At 37.9% G+C, this 9,251-nt stretch overlaps 1 long non-coding RNA gene across 1 annotated transcript in view; it reads right to left on the bottom strand.

Annotated features, from left to right (window-relative positions):
- Nucleotides 1–1,291: 1,291 nt before the first annotated feature.
- The window catches only part of LOC145156650 (uncharacterized), a 36,682-nt gene continuing 28,722 nt past the window's right edge, over nucleotides 1,292–9,251 (bottom strand). The window contains exon 3 of the long non-coding RNA XR_013736841.1: nucleotides 1,292–1,387. This is a non-coding gene — a long non-coding RNA (uncharacterized LOC145156650). The remainder of the gene's footprint in view (nucleotides 1,388–9,251) is intronic.

Genomic DNA, 9,251 nt, shown 5'->3' with positions numbered 1-9,251 from the left:
CTCTCGTGCACGTGGATGGATTTCACCATGGCTAGAGTTAGTGCCAGTACCCATTCCACTAACACCGCCAGAGTTTACTTGGGCCATGGTGGCGGTCACAGCTGCGGTCACAGCTGCCTGGAACATTACTGCATCGAATTGCTGTGGAGGGGGTGGTGGTGGTGGAGTTTGAGTTGCAGGTCTGCCCCTGGTCGGACGAGGACGAGGCGGCATCTTTTACTGCAAATTGATAGAGATGATGATAATAGTAAGAATCGAATGTGAGTATGATGAGAGTGGGTTCCATGGACTAAATCGCCATAGTCCAAATATCAGATAGAGTCATATCAATAGAGTAAGGAAATGCAAAAGCACAGACTTTCCCATAGATTAGACAACTGCCAATATTACGGGTATTAATGATGTAATAATGAATTCAGGAAAAGTGACCTAACAGTAGGTCTTACATCAAATCATAAAGGAAAACGTTGGCAGTTTAGTAGTCTAGTTAGAGTACTTTCAAGGTTAGGAATGTTTACAGACAAGTGAACAAAGATACTGAAGAGAAAGGCTATTCTTTTAAGAAGAGAAAGGATGAGCAGACAATCCTCTACTGGCGACGGACAGCCCTTGGGCGAACCTTTAAGTCATCCATGGTATTTATGCGAGAATGGGGGAAAGAATAGTTAATAGACGTACTGACGAAGATCCTTTTTGATTGCACATAAGTAATTAGGGTAACACAAAACACCCCTATGGTATCTTGTTCTAATGTTCTTGTTGTAGTAGTGTTGGTAAGTTTTTAGACTTGTTGCAACACCACAACTACTCTTAGGCACATACTAGTCAATCCTCGGATAATATAGTTGATCAGGCTATATCTTCCCAGATTTGACTATATGTCTCTAAGCCTAATTGTGATGTTCAACAATCATAATACTTTTGTTATGTTCTAGTATGATACTGACCTTGGTATGAATAGATGTATATATATATATATATATATATATATATATATATATATATATATATACTTAGTTAAATATTTTATTATTTAAAAGTATATATTCTTGGTCAGAGTGTTTTAAACCCGATGTGTTTATAGTTCGTATATCTTTTATGGGTTGATATACTTGATTCACTATAAACAGTGCTCTGATACCAATCTGTCACACCCCAAAACCAAGAACGGCGGAAACGTTCTGGGGTGGAGGACGTCATGTACAATATCACAACAATGCATAATAGTAAAGACAAGCAACAACATCCATTGCATTAATATAATAATTGTAATACAAGCGTGTTCTGTACAGTTTGTAAGACACCAAAAGTATAATCAAAATAAAAGATGAGTCTTGTATGTGCTCCATCTTCTCAAAAGCTTCATCTGTACCTGCCTACTGATGACCTGAGAATACAAGTTATTTTGAAAGCGAATATCAGCATAAAGCTGGTGAATTCATAAGTATTTAGTGTCATTGCTTGTATAAAAATGTTAGTAACAATATAGTGTAGTAATCGATTTCAAATATTTTGGGAATAGTATACTCCCTAGAAAACCCTATGTTTCCTAGTAAAAAGTAGTCTTCTACCAAGACCCGATTGGTTGTATGTTTGTTCTTTTGTAAATGTAAGGGTTTTTCCCCAGTGAAAATTATTAGTATAAAAATATAGTTTACTGAAACGAGTATGTGACAAAGTCACATAGTAATGAAAATACGGACTCCAGGTGGTACTGAATGAACAATACACCTCGAAAAGTCCAAAGTAGAAATATGTAGACTCCAGGCGGTACGCCTCGAAAAGTCCAAAGTAGAAATATGTAGACTCCAGGCGGTACGCCTCGAAAAGTCCAAAGTAGAAATATGTAGACTCCAGGCGGTACGCCTCGAAAAGTCCAAAGTAGAAATATGTAGACTCCAGGCGGTACGCCTCGAAAAGTCCATTTTTGCCTTAAATCCTTATTTAGTTAATTTATGGTTTGAATGTGAACTCGTATGTAACCATGCTGATCGACGGCTGAATAAATGATGACCCTCCAGGTCACATGTAGTATCGTGACATTTTGTCACCCCTGGGCATTATCGGCTCGGACTGTAGCTAGCAGTCGGGATGTGGGAGTGTCTGTCCCGTATAGATCTATACACATAATGCCCGCTCTCCCTCCAGGAGACTCTGGTTACACAGTGATACCACGATGAAGTGTCGTATCGAGAAGTAGTATGTCACATTCTGTTATAGTATTCAATGTTTGTATAGTGTATAGTATATTCTCTTGTATAGTATACAGTATGTTTTCTTATAAAGTGTATAGTATGTTCTCTTATATAGTGTATAGCATGTATTGATACTCAATGTTGTACTTATGTAGTGACTCATAAATGTACTGACTCTTGTATGGGTCGTTGTAATAGTAGTAGTGAGTAGTAGTCCCTTAACTATACCTATTATAGTTAAATAGTAAGGTTGTTTGGATGCCTTTGTTACACAAAGGTACTGAACTGAATGAAAGCTTTTATATCCAACACACACACACACACACACACACACATATATATATATATATATATATATATATATATATATATATATATATATATATATATATGATATATAACTAAGAATTCAATGACATTCGGACAAATAACAGGATACCCTAAGTCCACAACCAAACAAGGAACAAGAAATAAGGTGCACTATCAGTCCTAAGTCCTTCAAGTCTTACTTATATAAATATACTGGTGTAGATATGGATTTGAAAATATTACAAGTATAAAAGAGTTTGAAAACAGTTTTAGCATCAAAAGAGTTTAATATAAAGGTTTGAAAGCTTGAAAATCCATAAGTTTGATAGCAATTTGAAAGTAGTAGTAAATCTTTCTGTTTATTCTAGTTATTATTCACATGTGATTAATGCAATAACTAGAAATGTTCAACTTGTATTCCCGCCTATAAAAGCATTTAAAATCATTTAAAAGGTTAATTAAGGGGTATGAACTCACCTGCAGTGAGTAACTCGAATGAAAGATCGATGTAGGATTGTCGGGTGTCAATTGAAGTTTTGAGCACAAACGAATCCTATTTTTCATGTAATAACACATATGTGAATACATTTAATGTATTTAACCACTAAAAGTGATAGGGACATGTCTTAGGGACATAAAAACACTTAGAATTAAGTGTTACCAACACCTATGGTTGCACATAAGGGGTGTATGGCCCTATATTTGAGTGTAAGGCCACAAAATCATGGGTTTTATGTGTGTGCGGCCAGAGTGTGCGGCCAGAGCGTGTGTGCGGCCGAACACTCACTATAAAGTGTGCCAAAACGTGTTTCCAAGCCTTAGGAATGTTCTAGAGAAGGTGTTTTGACCATTGGCTAGCTGGAATGGAAGTTTGTTGCCATATTAGACCCTAAAAAGGGGGTGTGCGGCTACACAATGTGTGAATGGCCGTACACATGGTGTGTGCGGCTAGAGTGTGCGGCCAGAGTCTACGGCCAGGCCTGTGTGCGGCCGTACACTCCCACCTAAATGTGTCCAAATCGATTTTCCAAGGCTTGGGGATGATCCTAAGAACGTGTTTTGGTCGATGCTAAGCTTGGATGGGTGTTTAAGCCTATTTTAGGACCAAAAGATGTGTGTGCGGTCACACATGATGTGTGTGCGGCCGTACACACATGAAGATCATCTAGAATGATGATTTCATGGATCAAACTCAAGGAAAAGGGCTTTCAAATGTGTTGTAGTAAGGATCTAAGGGTGTTTACTTACTTGTTTTGATGATTGGAGTGGAAAACTTGAAGAATCCTTGAGAGAAAATGCTCTAGCTTTGAAGGAGTGTTAAAAAGGGTGTATGGTTGACTTAGGGACCTTTATATAGGTTGGAGTGTGAGGCTAGGAGGGTGTGCTGTTGGTTGTGTGCGGCTGGCCGTGTGCGGCTGGCTGTGTGTGGCTGGCTGGCCGCACACTCGGGTGTGCGGCCGCACACACCTTGCTTGGTGTGTTTGGCCCATTCTTGCGATGCTACACACATTCTAACCCTTCCTAAGACTCATATCTTGATTATACTAAGCCTAATACACTTATATAGACCCAAAACTTCATTTCAAAATAGCGAAACGAGGCTAACTTTAATGAAAAAGAAGAATATGTAAGTTTGAAATTTCGGGTTGTCACAAGGAACATGAGAAACTGGAGGAGCTTGAGGAGTTGAGAAGCTTGAGAAAGTAGTGTTGTTGGTGGTTTGGATCCCAAGATTTGCTGTGGAGTATGAACTGACATGGTTAATCTCCCTCTGCTTGTCATCGAAATCGCAAGCCCTGATGATCGTCCTTGTTTCAGCTAAACTCAACCTGTTCAAATCTTTGGTCTTTTTGATCACTGAGACATTCATGTCCCAGGATTTTGATAGAGAGTTCAACATCTTCTTGTTTATCTCTGATCTTGTCACCATAACACCGGCAGAGCTCATTTCTATGGTAAGTGTGATAAATCTCTGCAACTGATTCTCAAGTGTTTCTCCCAAGATATGGTTAAACATATTGAATTTTTGTCGCAGCATGTCTTGGCGACTCTGTTTCATGACTTCATTGCCTTCATAGACTTCAATCAGTGCTTCCCATAAGGCCTTTGTTGATGTATACTCACGGAAACCTTGAGCAATTTCCGGAGATAATGACATGGTAAGTGTGGCAAGAGCCTTTTCCTGCTCCTCGACTCTCTCAAAATCATCATCCGTGAAATTTTCAACCTGCTTGTCAGTTATGGTTCCATCTTCCAATGTGGTTGTGATGCGGATTGGACCTCTAAGAATGCTTCGCCATATCTTGAAATCCTTCATTTTGATGTACTTCTCGATCCGATATTTCCATTCTGGAAATCCTTCTGCGGATAAAAGTCGTGGAATTCGAGAAGTGGTTCCCATAATGGCATCTAATTCGTGATGAGCTGACATGCTTTGAGATACCATTTTTTATTTTGATTTTTGTTGTTTTTTGATTTTTTTTTTAAATTTTTAATAAAAATTAACTTGAAAAATAAACAAAATGATCAAGGAATGAAGGTTTTTGGTTGAGTGGTGTTGACCGAAAACGAGGAATTAGGTTGAAAGGAAAATAAGGTTTTCGGTTCTGAAGAGAAGAGGTTTTCTGTTTATCAAGGGTTTTCGGTTTATGATGATAAGGGGGTTTTCGGTTTCTAAAGATTAGGGAGGTTTTCGGTTTCTGAAGGTTCAAGAGATTTCGGTTGAAGAACAGTTTTCGGTTTCTGAAGATTCAAGAGATTTCAGTTGAAGAACAATTTTTGGTTTCTTAATATTGAACCGAAAACTAACAGTTTTCAATGAAAAACTTAGATTTTCGATCCTAAATTGATTTCCACACACTGAAACCTCAAACACAGCCTTCAAACAAGATAGATCTGGACAGAAACCGATTTAAGATATGTTTTCGGTTGATGAAGATCAAACCGAAAACAATAAGATTTCAATCGAAAAGCTGAAATCCAAGCAGATCTCGATTCCACACCAAACAAGCTACAATCTGATCTTCAAAACTCAAGCAGAAACATGCTTCTATTGACCGAGAACTTGATGAACACAAACTGTGAGGCTGAAAACTGAATAATAAGCTTGATTGACACCGGTTCTTGCTCTGATACCAATTGTAAGGTCCTTGATGGAAGGATCTTCACCAATGATCAATCAAGCAAATGAAAATAAAAAAGAAAATGAGTAGAAGATGGAATGAACTTGAGCTTGCATACGATTAACACATGAAACCGTCTGATTCAACTCAATGGACCGAAAACCACACAGTAAACAACTGTAGATCAACAACTTTCAACAACCCTGACAAATGACCTGACAAGAGCTATATATACTAACTGGACCGAAAACAGGTTTCGGTCAGGCAGACCGAAAGCCTGTTTTCGGTCACTTCCCAACCGAAAGCTTGCCTAGACCAAAAACGTCAAACACACACAATAGACTCCAAATTACAAACTCAAATGCCCTAACTCATCTATACATTGTTGCCTAGCCCAAACCATATATATTGGCCCTTCAAACAGAGTCTGTATGCAGAAGTTATGAATTTTACGCAGACATTTAACAGTATAATCTCCTCGTACTGTTAAATTTAAGATCGGTCGAGAATTAGCCGACGGAGTCTAAATGAAAGTTTTAGATCTTGTTTTTACCTACACGTGGATATAAATAATGTCGAGAGTAGAGCTCGTATATTAAAGATATGGACGAAACTTGGTCCCTACTCTTCGAGCGCGATAAATTCGATACAGTTTTGTAAATCTGAGATAGAATGAGAATTAGCTGACGGCGTCTAAATGAAAGTTGTAGTAATCATAAATAGCAACGCGTGGATATAAAGAACGTCAAAAATGGAGTTTGTATGAACAAGTTACAAATTATAATAGCATATTTACGTATTAAAATAAAGTATAAATCATATATACGTACACATATATATACAAATGTATATATCATTAGAAAGGTATCGACGATGCAGTTATTATAAGACTAGTGTTGAGTACTTTTGACATTAGTTTAGTATATATATCGTTAAATATATTTAAAATAATATTATGAATTGGTGTTTAGTCGTTTATATAACTATAAGGTCATTAAGTAATTATGGAGGGTAGTTTTTGTAAATTCAATTACTATAAATAAGAGGTTTGGGCTCTCATATTTCTTGCACCATTCTCTTGATTCAAGAGTCTTTCTCTTCTTATCCCCCGAGAATTTCGGTCCCTCGTGATTCGACTTCTCTTGCTGTAGTTTTAGTATAGTAAGGTGAGCTTTGAAGCGTTGCAAGAATCTTTCTTAGAAATATTCAGCGACGAAGTTCTGCCCCTGCAGAGCCCGACTCCTAGCTAAAACTCCCTTGTAAGTAAGTTATGCTTACCCTATTTTAAATATAACTTATATTTAAAATTAGTATTGTTATTATGAACATAAAATAAATATTTGGGCTATTATTATGACTTATATAACTGTTGTTATAATATCTTTTTTAACTACTCGCGGTACGGGGAATCTGGTTTAAAGGGCTGCATAGGGTTGTTGGATTTCAGAAGTGCTATATGCCAAAATGGTCATGCCCTCCGGTGTTTTATGTCTGCCCCTGTCTGTACATAATGGTTGGAAAATATTGTTTAAACGGTTATATAATAATAATAATGCTAAGACTAATAATTAGTCACGGTAAATATTAGACTAAAATCTAGTTGTAATAATACTAGGTTTCGTCGAAGGAAATTATATTGTTAAGAAGCGAAGCGCTGTCCGAGTTTGGAATCATCACTTTAACAAGTGAGTGCACAGTTACTTTCATCTTACACATAGATATGAAGTATTTAATATAAATTACATGCTATGTGTGCAAATTGTCTGTATACTTGCCGTCTATGTTGGGTGAAAGATTTTTATACATGTTTTAAATTATTTAAACTCTATATGTATTTTATATCTACAAAATGTGTTGGGTAAAACATGGGTAGATGAAATAGTTGCTGTGTGACAAAAAAATAAAATGATGAGTGGTGATATAGACCATGAGATAAGGGTGAGAGGTGAACCATCAGAAAAGCCTTTTACCCAAGTGTTGGCCCCGTCATCTAGCAGAGTATGGATAACAACCACGGACTATTCTAGACAGTCCAGTGGAACACTAGTAGGCTCGCAACCTGTAGATGTTATTTGAACTGTGTATTCACCAGCTGTACTCTAAAAACCCATTGACATGTATTGCGAGTGGATTCTCGAAAATGATACTGTCGATAAACGAGATAAAAACCCATTGACATGTATTGCGAGTGGATTCTCGGAAACGATAATGTCAATAAACGAGATAACCCTGGCAGATGCGCCTAAAGGACTCTACCGGCAGAAGCGCCTAATAGAGAACCTCATAACCCCGGCAGATGCGTCCCATAAAGAATGCCACATTCTGGAAGCTACGCCTAAATGATAATATTAGTAGTTGTGCTTGACAGATATGTCATTAGCAACAATGAATTTTGTGCCTATTCCTTAGGATAATCCTTAGGAATGAATGAACGAGGAATAGTTGATTCTTAGGGTAGACCCTTAAGAGTAAATAAGATAATGGGGATGGGTAATTTGGTTGATTGATTGTTTGATGATAAAACATAATAATTATATTATTGTGGGTTGAAAACCCTATGTACTCACCAGGTTTCCCAACCTGACCCTGTAACTCCCCGTTCTAAGAGTAATTATTCATGGATCCCCGAGATCAAGAGTAAGGGCGTTTCGGTCTTTTATGGGCAATGGGTTTTATTCGAGAAGGTTTCGGGTCGGGGTGTGTTGCTAAAAGCGTAGGGCTTCTCGCCACCTTTTCGTGGATATAAAGTTCGTTGGAAACGGGCTTAGAATAAAGGAGTTATGACACTTTGAAGATAGTGTCAATATTGGTCCCTAAAGGAAATATTTGGCAAAGGGGTCCTAGGCATGCATGGAGTGCATGCGTGTAATTGGCTGGGTACGCCCAGCGTAATGGAGTAAATGAACGCGGGAGTCCCTCGACGTACGCCCAGCGTACTGGATGTACGCCCAGCATACGCCTATCATCCAGAAACCCTAATATTTCGGGTGTGGAGGCCATTTAAACAACTTTAAGAGCTCATAACCCTCCCTTACCCTAGCCTCCACTGTTTAGAGCCGTTTTCCCCAAACCCTAGCCAACTTCTTGAGTGTGTGAACTTTTGAAGTGAATTTGGAGTGTTTTGAGAAGAAGGTGTTGCATCTAGTGAGTAGAGGAAGAAGGCCAGCGTGTAGATCTGAAGTTTTCTGGTGGTTCAAGAGCTCCTAAAGGTATAAAGTTTCTTGCTTGACATCTATTTTGTGTAGATCTAAGTGTGGTGAAGTTTTGACACCATTCTTGTCCCAAAAACCCCCCATTGTGATGCATGATGCGAGTTGGTTGAGATTAGCTATCCTTTCAGACCTTAGGAGAGGTCTTGAGTGAGAACTAGAAATGTTCAACTTGTATTCCCGCCTATAAAAGCATTTAAAATCATTTAAAAGGTTAATTAAGGGGTATGAACTCACCTGCAGTGAGTAACTCGAATGAAAGATCGATGTAGGATTGTCGGGTGTCAATTGAAGTTTTGAGCACAAACGAATCCTATTTTTCATGTAATAACACATATGTGAATACATTTAATGTATTTAACCACTAAAAGTGATAGGGACATGTCTTAGGGACATAAAAACACTTAGAATTAAGT

The sequence above is a fragment of the Lactuca virosa genome, chromosome 2 (assembly GCF_052849685.1).
Source record: "Lactuca virosa cultivar CGN04683 chromosome 2, Lactuca_virosa_CGN04683_v6, whole genome shotgun sequence".
NCBI classification, from domain to species: domain Eukaryota; kingdom Viridiplantae; phylum Streptophyta; class Magnoliopsida; order Asterales; family Asteraceae; genus Lactuca; species Lactuca virosa.
This window is presented reverse-complemented; position numbering and strand designations above follow the sequence as displayed.